Genomic DNA, 17,090 nt, shown 5'->3' with positions numbered 1-17,090 from the left:
CAGGAGTGGATTGGAATGTAGTGGATGGAGTAGAGTGGAAGGGAGTGGAATTATATGGAATGGAATGGATTGGATTGGAGTGAAAGAGAGTTGAGTGGAGTTGAATGTAGAGGAATTGAAAGAAGTGGAAAGGAGTGGAGTGGAGTGGATTAGAGTGGATTGGAATGGAATAGAGTGGAGTGGAAAGGTGTGGAAATGAATGGAAGGGAAGGGAAAGGAAAGGAACTGAATGGAATGGAATGTAGTGGGGTGGAGAGGAGTGGAGTGGACTGGAGTGGAGTGGAATCGAATGGTGTGTATTGGAGTGGAATGTATTGGAGTGGAGGGTAATGGACAGGAATTGAGTGGAGTGGAGTGGAGTGAAATAGATCGGAATGGCATGGAATTGAATGGAATGGAGTGGATTGGAATTGAGTGGAGTGGAGTCGATTGGAGTGGTGAGGAATGGAATGGAGCAGCATGGAGTGGAGCACAGTGGAATTCAATGGAGTGGATTGGAAAGATGAGGAGTGGACTGACGATGAGTGAAGTGGAATGGAATGGAGTGGAGTAGAGTGGAGTGGAGAGCAGAGGAGTCACATGGAATGGAATGGAATGGAATGCAATGGAAGGTGAGATTGTGCCACTGCTCTCCAGGGTGAGTGACAGAGTGTGATACTCTCGAAAGAAAAGAATGGAATGGAATGCAGTGGAATGGAATGGAATGCAATGCAGGGCATTGGACTGGAGTGGAGTGAAGTGAAGTGGATTGGAATGGAATTGAGAGGAATGGAATGGGACGGAATGGAATGGAATGAAGTGGACTGGAGTGGGGTGGATTTGAGTGCAATGGAATGCAGCAGAATGGAATCGGATGGAGTGGAATGGAGTAGAGTGGAGTGCAGTGGAGTGGAAAGGAGTGCAATGGAGTGGAATGGAATCAGAAGTAATGGAATGCAGTGGAGTAGAGTGGAGTAGAGTGGAAGGGAACTGAACAGGAAGGAGGAAAGCGGAGTGGAATGGAACGGAACGGGAGGTGAGATGGCGCCACTGCACTCCAGGCTGGGTGACTGAGTGAGATATTCTCTAAATAAAGGAATGGAATGGAATGCAGTAGAACGGAATGGAAAGGAATGGAGTGGAGTGGAGTGGAATGCAGTGAAGAGGAATGGAGTGAAATGGAGAGGAAAGGAATGGGATGGAAGGGAAATGAATGAATTGTAATGGAGTGCGGTGGAATGCATTGCAGTGGAACGGAGCAGAGTGGAATGGAAAGGAGTGGAATGGAGTGGAGTGGAGTGCACTGGAGAGGAGAGGATTGGAATGGACTGGAATGGAATTGGATGTAATGGAACGTAGAGGTGTGGAGTGGAACGGAGTGGACAAGAGTGGAATGGAATGTAATGGAATGGAAAGGAATGGAGTGGAATGGAATGGAATGGAATGGAGTGGAATGGAATGGAATGAAATGGAGTGGAGTGGAGTGAAATGGAGTGGAGTGGAGTGGAGTGGAATATGATAGAATGGAGAGGAGGGGAATGGAGCAGAATGAAATGGAGTGCAGTGGAATGGAGTGGAGTGGAATGGAATCAAAAGGAGTGGAATGGAACGGAGTGCAACAGACTGGAATGGAGTGGACTGTAGTGGAATTTAGTGGAACGGGCTGGAATGGAGTGGAATGGAATGGATTTGAGAGGAATGGAATGGAATGGAGTGGAATGGAATGGTGTGGAATGGAATGGAATAGAGTGGAATGAAATGGAGTGGAGTGGAGTGGAATGGATTGAAGTGGAATGGAATGGGTTGGAGTGTAAAGGAATGGAGTGGAGGGGATTAGAGTGAAGTGGAATGAAATGGATTTGAGTAGAGTGAAGTTTTGGTGAGTGGCATGGAAGGGATTGGAATAGAATGGAAAGGAGTGGAGTGGAATGGAATGGAATGGAATTCTATGGAATTCAATGGAATGGAATGAAATGGAGTAGAGTGGAGAGGAATGTATTGGAGTGGAGTGGAATGGAGTGGAGTGGAGACGAGTGGAAAGGAATGGAGTGGATGGAAAGGAGTGGAGTGGAGTCGAATGGTATGGAGTGGTGTGGAGTGGAGTGGAATAGAGTGGAAAGGAATACAGTGGAATGGAGTGTTGTGGAGAAGAGTGGAGTGGAGTGAAATGGAGTGGAATGGAGTGGAGTGGAGTGGAGTGGAATGGAGTGGAATGGAGTGGAGTGGAGTGGAGTGGAATGGAGTGGAAAGGAGTGTAGTGGAGTGAAGTGGAGAGAAGTGGAATAGGGTGGATTGGAGTTTACAGGAGGGGATTGGAATGGATTGGCGTGGAATGGAATTGAAAGAAATGGAATGGTGTGGAGTGGAGTGGAGAGGAGAGGAATGGAATTTAATGAAATGGAATGGAGTGAAGTGGAGACGAATGGAAAGGAGTGGAAGGGAGTGGAGAGGAGTGAAATGGAGTGGAGTTCAGTGGAGTGGTGAGGATAGGAGTGGAGTGGAGTGGGGTTGAGTGGAGAGAAATTAAGTGGGGTGTAGTGGAATTTACTGGTGTCAAAAATAATGGAAAGGAGTGGAATGGAATTGAGTAGAGTGGAATGGAACAGAGTGGAGTGGATTGGAATGGAATGGAATGGAGTGGTAGTGCAGTGCAGTAAAGAGGAATGGAGTGGTGTGCAATGGAGTGTAGTGGAGTGGAATGGAGTGGATTGTATTGGATCGGAGTGCAGAGGACTGGCACGGAATGGGATGGAATGGATTGAAGAGGAGTGGAATGAGAGGACTGGAGGGGAATGGTGTGGAAATGAAAGAAACGGAATGGAGTGGAGTGGAGTGAAATGGAACAGAGTGGAGTGGAATGGTGTGGAATGGAATGGACTGGAAAGGAGTGGAATAGAATGGAATGGAAAGTAGTGGAATGGAGAGGAGTGGAGAGGGGTGCAGTGGAGAGGATTGTTGTGTTGTGGAGAGGGGTTGAGTGGAGAGAAGTGGAGTGGGGTGTAGTGGAGTTTACAGAAGTGGAAGGTAATGGAATGGAATGGAATGGAATGGAATAGAGTGGAATGAAAAGGAGTGGAGTGAAGTGGAATGGAATGGAGTTCAGTGGAGTGGAGTAAAGAGGAACGGAGTGGAGTGGAATAGAGTGTAGTGGAGTGGAATGGAGTGGAGTGTATTGGAGTGGAGTGCAGAGGTGTGGCATGGAAAGGTATGGAATGGATTGTAGTGGAGTGGAAAGGAGAGCAGTGGAGTGTAATGGCGTGGAATGGAAAGCAGTGGAGTGGAATGCAGTGAAGTCGAATGGAATGGCATGGAGTGGAATGATGTGGAATGGAATGGCATGGAGTGGAATGATGCGGAATGGAATGTAGTGGAGTGGAGTGGAATGGAATGGAATGGAATGCAGTGGAATGGAGAGGAGTGGAGTGGAGTGGAGGGGAATGGAGTGGAATGGAGTGAAATGCAATAGAGTGTAGTGGAGGGGAATGTAGTGGAGTGGAGTGGAGTGGTGTGGAGTGGAGTGGAATGTAATGGAATGGAATGGAATGCAGTGGAGGGGAATGGAGTGGATGGGAATGGAGTGAAGTGGACTGGAGCACAGTGGAGTGGAGTGAAATAGAATGGAGTGGAGGAGAGTGGTGTGGAATGTACTGGAGGGGAGTGAAAAGGAGTGGAGCGAAGTCGAGTGCAGTGGAAAGGATTGGAGAGCATTGGAGGGGAGTGATGTGGAATGGAATGGAATGGAGTGGAGTGGAATGCAGAGGAGTGGCATGGAATGGTATGGAATGGAATGGATTGGAGTGGAATGGAGGGATTAGAATGGACTGCCGTGCAATGGACTGGAGTGGAATAGAGTGCCATGAAATTGAATTGAATGGAATGGATTGGAATGAAGTGGAGTAGAATGAAATGGTATGGAATGGAGTGGAGTGGAGTGGGGTTTATTGGATAGAAGTTAAGTGGCGTGGAGTGGATTTTACTGGAGTGGAAAGTAAAGGAATGGAGTGGTATAGAGTGGAATGGAATGCAGTTGAGTGGAGTAGAATGGAACGGAGTGGACTGGAGTGGAATAAAGAGGAATGGAGTGGAGTGGAATGGACTGGAGTGGAATGGAATAGAATGGAAAGAAGTGTCGTTGAGTACAGAGGACTGGAATGGAGTGGAATGGAGTGGAGAATAATGGAGTTGAGTGGAATGGAATGGAATGGAGTGGAATGGAATGGAATGGAATGGAATGGAATGAAGTAGAGTGGAATGGAAGGGAGTTGAGTTCAATGGAGTGGAGTGGAGTGGGGTGGACTTGAGTGCAGTGGAATGGAGCTGAATGGAATGGGATGGAGTGGAATGGAGTGGAATGGAATGGAATGGAGTGGAGTGGAGAGCAGTGCAATGGAATGTAATGACATGGATTGGAGTGGAACGGAATGGAGTGGAGTGGAGTGAAATACACTTGAATGGAGTAAGATGGAATTGAATGCAATGGAATGTTGAAAAGAAATGTGAACTGAGATGGTGACACTGCAATCCAGCATTTGTGACAGAGTGAGATCCTGTGGACAGAAAGGAAATGAGTGGATTGGAGTTGATGGAATGGAGTGGAGTGGAATGAAAAGGAACAGAATGGAGAGGAGAGGTGTGGAGTGCAGTGGAGTGGAGTAGGGTTGAGTGGAGAAAAGTTAAGCATGGTGGAGTGGAGTTCACAGGAGTTGAAAGTAATGGAATGGAGTGGAATGGAATGGAAAAGAGTGGAAAGGAATGTAGTGGAGGGGAGTGGTATGGAATGGATTGAACTGGAGTGGAGAAAAGAGGAATGGAGTGGAGAGGAATGGAGTGTATTGGAGTGGAATGGAGTGCAATGTATTCGAGTGGCGTGCAGAGGAGTGGCATGGAATGGAATTGAATGGATTGTAGTGGATTGGAATGGAGTGTAGTGGAATGGAATGGGATGGAATGGAATGGAGTGGAGTGGAATGGAATAGAATGGAATGGAGTGGAATGGAGTGGAGACAAATGGAGTGTAGTAAAATGGAATGGAACGGAATGGAATGGAATGGAGCAGACTGGAATGGAAGGGAGTGCAGTGGAGTGGGGTGGAGTGGAGTGCAAAGAATGGAGCTGAAATTAATGCGATGGAGTGGAAAGCATTAGAATGGAATGGAATGAGGTGGAATGCAGTGAAATGGAATAGAATGAAGTGTAGTGGAGTGGAATGGAGTGTGGTGGAGTGGAATGGAGTAGAATGAAATGGAACGGAATGCAATGGAATGGAATGGAATGGAATGCAATGGAATGGAATGGAATGGAATGGAATGCAATGGAATGGAATGGAATGGAATGCAATGGAATGGAATGGAATTGAATGCAATGGAATGGAATGGAATGGAATGGAATGGAATGGAATGGAATGGAATGGAATGGAGTACACTGGAATGGAGAAGAGTGGAATGGAGTAGAGAGGAATGGAATGGAGAGCAGTGGAATGGAATGGAATGGAATGAATGGAGTGGAATGGAATGGAATGGAATGGAATCGAATCGAATCGAATCGAATGGAGTGGAATGGAGTGGAGAGGAGTGGAATGGAACGGAATGAAACGGAATGGAATGTAGTGGAGAGGAGTGGAATGGAGTGGGGTGTAGTGGAATGAAGTGGAGCGTAGTGGAATGCAGTGGAGGGGAATGGAATGGAATATAGTGGAATAGAGAGGAGTGGAGTGGAGTGGAATGGAGTGGAGTGGAGTGAAATGCAATGGAGTCTAGTGGAGGGGAAATGAGTGGAGTGGAGTGGAGTGGTGTGAAGTGGGGTGGAGTGGAATGTAATGCAATGGAATGGAATGGAGGTGAAAGGAGTGGAGTGGAATGGAGCAGAGTGGAGTGGAGTAGAATAGAATTGAGTGGAGGAGAGTGGTGTGGAATGTACTGGAGTGGAGAGAAAAGGAGTGGAGTGAAGTCGAGTGGAGCGGAAAGGATTGGAGTGCAGTGGAGTGGAGTGAAGTGGAATGGAAAGGAATGGAGTGGAGTGGAATGCAGAGGAGTGGCATGGAATGCTATGGAATGGAAATAATTGAAGTGGAATGGAGGGAGTAGAATGGACTGCCGTGCAATGGACTGGAGTGGAATAGAGTGGCATGGAATTGAATGGAATGGAATGGAGTGGAGTGGAATGAAATAGAATGGAATGGAGTGGGGTGGAGTGGAATGGAGCGGAGTGGCGTTGAGTAGATAGAAGTTAAGTGGGGTGGAGTGGATATTAGTGGTGTCGAAAGTAAAGGAATGGAGTGGAAAGGAATGGAATAGAGTGGAATGGAATGGAGTGGACTGGAGTGGAATAAAGAGGAATGGAGTGGAGTGGAATGAATTGGAGTGGAATGCAATAGAATGGAACGGAGTGGACTTGAGTGCAGAGGACTGGAAAGGAGTGAAATGGAGTGGAGAGGAATGGAGTGGAGTGGAATGGAATGGAATGGAATAGAGTTGGAATGTAAGGGAGTGGAGTTCAGTGGAGTGGAATGGAGTGGGGTGGACATGAATGCAGTGCAATGGAGCTGAATGGAATGGGATGGAGTGGTACGGAGTGGAATGGAATGGAGTGGGATGGAGTGGAGTGCAGTGTAATAGAATTGAATGACATGGATTGGAGTGGAACGGAATGGAATGGAGTGGAGTGGAGTGAAATATAATGGAATGGATTCAGATGGAATTGAATGCAATGGAATGCTGTAAAGAAATGTGAACTGAGATGGTGACACTGCAATCCAGCATTTGTGACCGAGTGAGATCCTGTGGACAGAAAGGAAATGAATGGAATTGAATTGATGGAATGGAATGGAATGGAGTGGGGTGGAATGTAATGGAATGGAATGGAGTGGAGAGGAGTGGAGTGGAGTAGGGTTGAGTGGAGAGAAGTTAAGTGTGGTGGAGTAGAGTTTACAGTAGTCAAAAGTAATGGAATGGAGTGGAATGGAATAGAACAGAGTGGAAAGGAATGTAGTGGAGTGGAGTGCTATGGAATGGATTGGACTGGAGTGGAGTAAAGAGGAATGGAGTGGAGAGGAATGGAGTGTATTGGAGTGGAACGCAGTGGATTGTATTGGAGTGGCGTGCAGAGGAGTGGCATGGAATGGAATTGAATGGATTGTGGTGGAGTGGAATGGAGTGGATTTGAATGGAATGGGATGGAATGGAATGGAATGCAGTGGAATGGAATAGAATGGAATGGAGTGGAGTGGAGTGGAGAAGACTGGAATGGAGTGGAATGGAGTGCAGTGGATTGGAGACAAATGGAGTGGAGTAAAATGGAATGGAATGGAATGGAATGTAGTAGAGTGGAATGGAAGGGAGTAGAGTGGAGTGGAGTGGGGTGGAGTGAAGTGCACAGGAATGGAGCTGAATGTGAAGCGATGGAGTGGAAAGGAGAGGAATGGAATGGAATGGAGTGGAATGCAGTGGAATGGAATGGAATGAAGTGTAGTGGAGTGGAATGGAGTGTGGTGGAGTGGAATGGAGTAGAATGGAATGGAATGGAATGGAATGGAATGGAATGGAATGGAATGGAGGGCAGTGGAATGGAAAGGAGTGGAAAGGAGTAGAGAGGAATGGAATGGAATGGACTGGAATGGAATGGAATGGAGTGGAGAGGAGAGGAATGGAATGGAATGGAATGGAATGCAATGGAATGGAGAGGAGAGGAGTGGAATGGAGTGTAGTGTAGTGGAATGCAGTGGAGTGTAGTGGAATGTAGTGGAGTGGAGAGGAATGGAATGGAAAGGAATAGAATGTAGTGGATTGGAGAGGAGGGGAGTGGACTGCAGTGGAATGGAGTGGAGTGGAGTGAAATGCAATGGAGTGTAGTGGAGGGGAATGTAGTGGAGTGGAGTGGTGTGGATTTGCTGGAGTGGGATGTAATGGAATGGAATGGAATGGAGGGGAATGGAGTGGAGTGGAACGGACAGAGTGGAGTGGAGTGGAATAGAATGGAGTGGAGAGTGGAGTGGAATGTACTGGAGTGGAGTGAAAAGGAGTGGAGTGAAGTCGAGTGGAGTGGAAAAGATTGGAGTGCAGTGGAGTGGAGTGAAGTGGAATGGAATGGAATGGAGTGGAGTGGAATGCAGAGGTGTGGCATGGAATGGTATGGAATGTAATGGATTGGAGGGGAATGGAGGGAGTAGAATGGAATGGAATGGAATGGAATGGAAAGAAATGGAATGGAATGGAATGGAATGGAATGGAATGAAATGGAATGGAACGGAATGGAATGGAGTGCAGTGGAATGGAGAGGAGTGGAATGGAGTGCAGTGGAATGGAGAGGAGTGGAATGGAGTAGATAGGAAAGGAATGGAATGGAGTGGAATGGAATGGAATGGAATGGAATGCAATGCAATGGAGAGGAGTGGAATGGAATGGAATGGAATGGAAAGGAAGGGAGAGGAGTGGAATGCAGTGGAGTGCAGTGGAATTTAGTGGAGTGTAGTGGAATGTAGTGGAGTGGAGTGAAATGAAATGGAATGGAATGGAATGCAGTGGATTGGTGTGGAGTGGAGTGGATTGGAGTGGAGTGGAGTGGAGAGGAGTAGAGTGGAGTGAAGTGCAATAAAATGGAATGAATGGTATGGAGTGAAGTGGAGTGGAATGGAACAGAGAGGAATGGAATCGAGTGGAATGGAATGGAGTGGAGTGGTGTGGAATGAAATGGACTGGAGTGGAGTAAAATGGAATGGAGTACAGTGGAATGAAGTGGAATGCAATGGAGTGTAGTAGAATGGAGTGGAAAGGGATGGAGCGGAATACAAGGGAATGGAGTGGAATGGAGTGGAGTGGAGTGGAATGGCATGGAATGGACTTGAATGGAGTGGAATTGAATGGAATGGAATGGAGTGGAGTGGAGTGGGAGGTAGTGGAATGTAGTGAGGGAAACGAGTGGCATGTAATGGAATGGCATTTAATGGAGTGGGGTTGAGTGGAATGCAGTGGAGTGTATTGGAGTGGAGTTCAGAGGGGCTGCATGGAATGGAATGGATTGTAGTGGAGTGGAATGGATTGCAGTGGAGTGTAATGGTGTGGAATGGAACGGAATGGAGTGGAATGGAGTGGAGTGGAGTGGAATGGCGTGGAGTGCAATGGAATGGCATGGAGTGGAATGTTGTGGATTGGAATGGAGTGGAGTGGAATGGAATGGAATGGAATATAGTGGAATGGAGAGGATGGAGTGGAGTGGAGTGGAATGTAGTGGAGTGGAGTGAAATGCAGTGGAGTGTAGTGGGGGTGAATGTAGTGAAGTGGAGTGTTGTGGAGTGGGTTGGAGTGGAATGGAATGGAATTGAATGGAATGGAGAGGAGGGGTATGCAGTGGAGTGGACTGGAGAAGAGTGGAGTGGAGTGGAATAGAATGGAGTGGTGGAGAGTGGTGTGGAATGTACTGGAGTGGAGTGAAAAGGAGTGGAGTGAAGTCGAGTGGAGTGAAGTGGAATGGAATGGAATGGAGTGGAGTGGAATGTAAAGGAGTGGCATGGAATGGTATGGAATGGAAGGGATTGGAGTGGAATAGAGGGAGTAGAATGGACTGCTGTGTAATGGACTGGAGTGGAATAGAGTAGCGTGGAATTGAATGGAATGGAATGGAATGGAATGGAATGAAATGGAGTGGAGTGGAATGAGATGGAATGGAATGGTGTGAAGTGGAATGGAGTGGAGTGTGGTTGAGGGGAGATAATTTAAGTGGGGTGGAGTGGATTTTACTGGAGTCGAAAGTAAAGGAAACGAGTGGAATGTAATGGAACAGAGTAGAATGGAATGGAGTGGAGTGGAAAGGAACGGAGTGGACTGGAGTGGAGTAAAGAGGAATGGAGTGGAGTGGAATGGAACAGAAGGGAATGGAGGGGAGTCGAGTGGAGAGGAATGGAATGGAGTGGAATGGAGTGGAGAGGAATGGAGTGGAGTGGAATGGAATGGAATGGAATGGAATGGAACGGAATGGAATGGAACGGAATGGAATGGAATGGAATGGAATGGAATGGAGTAGAGTGGAATGTAAGGGAGTGGAGTTCAGTGGAGTGGACTGGAGTGGGGTGGACTAGAGTGACGTGGAATGGAGATGAATGGAATGGGATGGAGTGGAATGGAGTGCAAAGGAATGGAATGGAGTGGAATGGAGTGGAGTTCAGTGTAATGGAATGCAATGACATGGATTGGAGTGGAAGGGAAAGGAATGGAGTGGAGTGGAGTGAAATATATTGGAATTGAATAAGATGGAATTGAATGCAATGGAATGCTGAAAAGAAGTGTGAGCTGAGATGGTGACACTGCATTCCAGCATTTGTGACAGAGTGAGATCCAGAGGACAGAAGGGAAATGAATGGAATGGAATTGATGGAATGGAATGGAATGGAGTGGAGTGGAAAGAAATGGAATGTAATGGAGTGGAGAAGAGTGGAGTGGAGTGGAGTAGTATTGAGTGGAGAGAAGTTAAGTGTGGTGGAGAAGAGTTTACTGAGTCGAAAGTAATGGAATGGAGTGGAATGGAATGGAAAAGAGTAGAGAGGACTGTAGTGGAGTGGAGTGGTATGGAATGCATTGGACTGGAGTGGAGTAAAGAGGAAAGGAGTGGAGAGGAATGGAGTGTATTGGAGCGGAATGGAGTGGAGTGTATTCGAGTGGCATGCAGAGGAGTGGCATGGAATGGAATTGAATGGATTATAGTGGAGTGGAATGGAGTAGAGTGGAATGGAATGGGATGGAAAGGAATGGAGTGGAGTGGAGAGGACTGGAATGGAGTGGAATGGAGTGGAGACAAATGGAGTGGAGTATAACGGAATGGAATGGAATGGAGTAGAGTGGAATGGAATGAAGTGCAGTGGAATGGAGTGGGGTGGAGTGGAGTGCAGAGAAAAGGAGCTGAATGTAATCCGATGGAGTGGAAAGGAGTGGAATGGAATGGAGTAGAGTGGAATGGAATGAAGTGCAGTGGAATGGAGTGGGGTGGAGTGGAGTGCAGAGAAAAGGAGCTGAATGTAATCCGATGGAGTGGAAAGGAGTGGAATGGAATGGAATGGAGTGGAATGCAGTGGAATGGAATGGAATGAAGTGGAGTGGAGTGGAAAGGAGTCTGGTGGAGTGGAATGGAGTAGATTGGAATGGAATGGAATGGAGTGCAGTGGAATGGAGAGGAGTGGAATGGAGTAGAGAGGAATGGAATGGAATGGAGTGGAATGGAATGGAATGGAGTGGAATGGAATGGAATGGAATGGAATGGAATGGAATGGAATGGAATGGAATGGAATGGAATGAAACGGAATGGAATGGAACGGAATGGAGTGGAGAGGAGTGGAATGGAATGGAATGGAATGGAATGGATTGGAGTGGCATGGAATGGATTGGAGTGGAGATCAGTGGAATGGAGTGGAGTGCAGTGGAATGCGGTGGAGTGGATTGAAATGGAATGGAATGGAATGGAATGGAGTCGAGTGGTATGGAGTGGAATGGATTGGTGTGGAGTGGACTGGAGAGGAGTAGAGTGCAGTGGAGAGCAATAAAATGGAATGAATGGTATGGAGTGGAGTGGAATGGAGTGGAGTGGAAAGGAGAAGAATGGATTGGAGTGGAATGGAATGGAGTGGAGTGGAGTGGACTGAAGTTGAGTGGAGTGGAGTGAAATGAAATGGAGTAGAGTGGAATGAAGTGGAATGCAATGGAGTGGGATGGAGTGGTGTGCAATAAAAGGGAATGGAGTGGAATGGGGTAGAGTGGAGTGGAATGGCGTGGAATGGACTGGAATAGAGTGGTATTGAATGGAATGGAATGGAGTGGAGTGGAGTGGGAAGTACAGGAATGTAGTGAGGGAAATGAGTGGAGTGGAATGGAATGGCATTGAATGGTGTGGGCATGAGTGGAATGGAGTGGAATGCATAGGAAAGGAAAGGTATAGAATGGAATGGAATGGAGTGGAATGCATAGGAAAGGAAAGGTATAGAACGGAATGGAATGGAATGGAGTGGCAAGGAGCGGAATGGAGTGGAAAGGATTGGAATGGAGTGGAATGGAATGGAATGGAACGTACTGGAGTGGACTGAAATGGAATGGAACGGAGTGGAATGGAGTGGAATGGATTTAGTGGAATCGAGTGGAATGAAATGTAATGGAGTGGAGTGGAGTGGACTGGAATAGAGTGAAATGGAGTTGAATGGACAGGAATATAGTGGAGTGGAATGGAGTGTAATAGAATGGAATGGAATTGAGTAGAGAAGAATGGAAGGGAGTGGAGTGCAATGGAAGGGAGTGGAGTGGATTGGAATGGTGTGGAGTGGAGTGGAATGGAATGGAGTGGATTGGAGTGGAATGGAATGGAATAGAGTGGAATGCAATGGTAAGGAGTGGAATGGAATGGAGTGGATTGCAGTGGAGTGGACTAGAATGGAGTGAAATGGAGTGGAATGGAATGGAGTGGATTGCAGTGGAGTGGACTAGAATGGAGTGAAATGGAGTGGAATGGAGTGGAATGCAGTGGAGTGGAATGGAGTGGAATTGAATGGAATGGAATGTAGTAGAGTGGAGTAGAAGGGAGTAGAGTGGAGTGCAGTGGAGTGGGGTGGAGTGGAGTCCAGTGGAATGGAGCAGAATGGAAGGGGACGGAGTGGAATGGAGTGGAATGGAATGGAATGTAGTCGAAGGGAGTGGAATGGCATGGAATAGAGTGCAATGGAAAGTAATGGAGTTTAGTGGAGTGGAATTGATTGTGGTGGGGTTGATTGGTGTTGAATGGAATGGAAAGGAATGGAATTCAGTGGACTGGAATGGAGTGGACTGGCATGGAGTACAGAGAAATGCAATGGAATGGAGTGGAATTGAATGGAATAGATTGGAGTGGAAAGGAGTGGAATGGAGTGGATTGGATTGGAATGGGGTGGAGATGAGTGGAATGGAATGTAGTGGAGTGGTATGGAGTGGAGTGGAATGCAGTGGAGTGGATTGAAGTGGAGTGGAATGAAATGGAATGGAATGGAATGGAGTGGAGTGGAATGGATTGGAGTGGAGTGGGATGGAGTGGAGTCCAGTGGAATGGAACAGAATGAAAGGGGACGGAGTGGAATGTAGTGGAATGGAATGGAGTGTAGTCGAAGGGAGTGGAATGGCATGGAATGGAGTGGAATGGAGTGGAGTGGAATGGAATGGAGTGGAGTTTAGTGTAGTGGAATTGAGTGTGGTGGGGTTGATTGGTGTTGAATGGAATGGAAAGGAATGGAATTCAGTGGACTGGAATGGAGTGGACTGGCATGGAGCACAGAGAAATGGAATGGAATGGAGGGGAATTGAGTGGAATTGATTGGAGTGGAGAGGAGTGGAGTGGAGTGGATTGGATTGGAATGGGGTGGAGTGGAGTGGAATGCAATGAAGTGGAGTGATATGTAGTGCAGTGGAATGCAGTGGAGTGGAGTGAAGTGGAGTGGAATGAAATGGAATGGAATGGAATATAGTGGAGTGGAAAGCAGTGGAGTGGAGGGGAATGGAGAGGAATGGAATGAAATGTAGCGGAGTGTAGTTGAGTTTCATGGAGTGGCATGTAATGGATTGGAATGGAATGGAGTGGAGTTGAAAGGAGTGGAGTGGAATGGAGTGGAGTGGAATGGAATGGAATGGGATGGAGTGCAGTGGATGTTAGTGGAATGGAGTGGATTGGATTTTAGTGGAATGGAGTGGAGTGGAGACGAATGTAGTGGAGTGGAGTGGAATGGAGTGTATTGGAGTGGAGAGGAGTGGAATAGAATGGAGTGGAAAGGAATGGAAAGGAGTGGATTTGAGTGGAATGGTATGGAATTTAGTGGAGTGGAGTGGAATGAACTGGAATGGAAAGGAGTGCAATGGAGTGGAGTGGAGTAAAATGGAATGAAGTGGAGTGGAATAGTGTGGAAAGGAATGGACTGGAAAGGAGTGGAATGGAATGGAATGGAATGTAGTGGAATGGAGAGGAGTGGAGAATAGTGGAGTGGAGTGCAATGGAGGTGAGTGGAGTGGAATGGAGTGGAGTGAAGTGGAATGCACTGGAGTGTAGTGGAGTGAAATGGGGTGGAATGGAGTGGAGTGGAGTGGATTGGAGTGAAATGGAAAGGAATGAAACGGAATGGAATGGATTGGAGGGGGTTTGAGTGGAGAGGAGTGGAGTGGGGTGGAGTGGACTGGAATAGAATGGAGTGGAGAAGAGTGTTGTGGAGTAGAGTGGAGTGGAGTGGAATGGAGTGGAGTGGTGTTGAGTGGAGTGGAAAGGAGTGGAATGGAGTGAAGTGGAATGGAAAAGAATTGAGTCTACTGGAGAGCAGAGGAATGGCGTGGAATGGTATGCATTGGAATGGACTAGAGTGGAATGAAATGGAATGGAATGGAGTGGAGTGGAGTGGAATGCAGTGGAGTGGCGGGGACTTGAATGAAATGGAATGCAATGGAATGGAATGGAAAGAAATGGAATAGAATGGAATGAAATGGAATGGAATGGATAGGAGTGGAGTGGAATGGAGTGGAGTGGAGTGGAAAGGAATGGAATGGAATGGGATGGAATGGAGTGGAATGGAATGGAATGGAGGGGAGTGTAGTGTACTAGAATGGAATGGAGTAGAGTCGATTGGAGTGGAGTGGAGTGGAATGGAATGGAATGAAATGGAGTGGGGGGGAACGGAGTGGAGTGGGGTGGAATGGAATGAATGGAATAGAGCGGAAAGGAATGGAGTGAAATGCAATGGAATGAAGTGGAATAGCTTGGAATGTAGTGGATTGGAATGGAATGGAATTGAATGGAATCGAATGAAGTGTAATGGAGTGGAGTGGAATGGAGAGGAATAGAATGGGATGGAATAGAATGGAATGAAGTGGAGTGGAGTGGGGAGGGGTGGAGTGGAATGGAGCGGAATGGAATGGGATGGAGTGTAATGGATTGGAGTGGAGTGCTGTGGAGAGAAGAGGAGTGGAATGGGGTGGAATTTAATAGGATGTAATGGAATGTGGTGGACTGGATTGGAGTGGAGTGGAATGGAGTGGAATCCAATGGAATTGAATGGAAAGGAATGGAATGGAATGGAATGGATTGGCATGGAATGGAATGGAATGGAATGGATGGGAGTGCAGTGGAGTGGAATGGAGTGGAATGGCGTGGAATGGAGTGGAGTGGAATGAAATGGAATGGAATTTAGTGGACCAGAGTGGAATGGAGTGGAGTGGAGTGCAGTGTAATGGAACAGAATGAAATGGATTGGAGTGGAACGGAATGGAATGGAGTGGTGTGGAGTGAAATATAATGTAAAGGAATGGGATGGAATGGAATGAAATCGAATGCTGAAAAGAAATGTGAGCTGAGATGGTGGCAGTGCAAACCAGCATTTGAGACAGGGTGAGATCCTGTGGAAAGAAAGGAATTGAATGGAATGGAATGGAGTCGAATGGAATGGAATGGAGGGGATTGGAGTGAAGTTGAGTGGAATTTAGCTGTGTGTAACGGAATGGACTGGAGTGGAGTTGGGTGGAGTGAAATGGAGTGGAGTGGAATGGAGTGGAATGTAATGGAATGCAGTGCAATGAACGGAATGGAATGGAATGGAATGGAGTGGAGTGGAGGGGAATGGAGAGGAATGGAATGGAGTGGAATGGAATGGAGTAGAGTGAAGTGGAGTGGAGTGGATTGGAATAGAATGGAGTAGAGTGGAATGGAGTGGAATGCAATGGAGTGTAGTGGAATTGGCATGTAATGGAAGGAAATGCAGTGGAGTGGAGTGGTATGGAGTGGAATGGAATGGAGTGGAACACAGGGGAATGGAGTGGAATGCAGGGGTGTGGAGTGGAATGGAGTAGAATGGAATGCAATGGAGTGTAATGAAATGGAAGGGAATGGGGAGGAGTGGAGTGGGGTGTACTGGAATGTAGTGGAATGGAATGGAATGGAGTGGAATGGAATGGAATGGAGTGGAATGGAATGGAATGGCATGGAATGGAGTGTAGAGAAGTTGAATGGAGTGGACTGGAGTGGAAAGGAGATGAATAGAATGTAAAGGAATGGAATGGAGTGGAGAGGATTGGAATGGAGTGGAATGGATTCGAATGGAGTGGAGTGGAGAGGAATGGAATAGAATGGAATGGAATGGAGTAGGGTGGAACGAAATGTAATGGAATGGAGTGGAGTGGAGAGCAATGGAGTGGATTGGAGAGGAATGGAATGGAATGTAGTGGAGTGGAACGGAGTGGAGTGGAGTGGAAGGGCGTGGAATGGAATGGTGTGGAATGGAATGGACTGTAGTGGAGTCGAATGGAATTCATTGGAATGGAATGGACTGGAATGGAATGGAGTGGAGGGGAGTGCAGTGGAATGGAAAGGAATAGAATGGAGTGGAGTGGAGTGGACTGGAATGGAGTGAAATGGAGTGGAATGGAAAAGAATAGAGGGGAGTGGATCAGAATGTAATATAACGGAATGGAAGGGAGTAGAGTGGAATGGAAGGGAGTGGAGTAGAATGTAGTGTAGAGGAGTGGAATGGAGTGAGGTGGAGTTGAGTGGAGTGGAAAGAAGTGGAGTGGAGTGGAGTGAAGTGGAATGTAATGGAATGAAGTGTAGCAGAGTGCAGAGGAATGGCATGGAATGGTGTGTAATGGAATGGACTGGAGTGGAATGGAGGGAATAGAATGGAGTGCCTTGCAGTTGTCTGGAGTGGAATAGAGTGGCATGGAATTGAGTGGAATGAAATGGAATACAATGGAGTGGAATGAAATGGAATGAAATGGAGGGGAATGGAGTGGAATGCAGTGGAGTGGAGTGGACTGGAATGGAGTGGAATGCAATGGAATGAAAAGGAATGGAATGGATAGGTGTGGAGTGGAGTGGAGTGGAGTAGAATGGACTGGAATGCAATACAATGGAATGGAATGAAATGGAATGGAATGGATAGGAGTGGAGTGGAGTGGAGTGGAATGGAGTGTAGTGGAATGGAATGGAATGGAATGGAATGGATTGGAATGGAATGGAGTGGAGAGTAGCGGAATGGAACAGAATGGAGTGCAGTGAATTGTAGTGGAGGGGATTGGAGTGGAACGGAATGGAATGGAACGGAGTGGAGTGGAGTGGGGTGGAATGGTGTGGAATGGAATAGA

The sequence above is a fragment of the Pongo abelii genome, chromosome 23 (assembly GCF_028885655.2).
Source record: "Pongo abelii isolate AG06213 chromosome 23, NHGRI_mPonAbe1-v2.0_pri, whole genome shotgun sequence".
NCBI lineage: Eukaryota > Metazoa > Chordata > Mammalia > Primates > Hominidae > Pongo > Pongo abelii.
Note: the sequence above shows the minus strand (reverse complement) of the source record.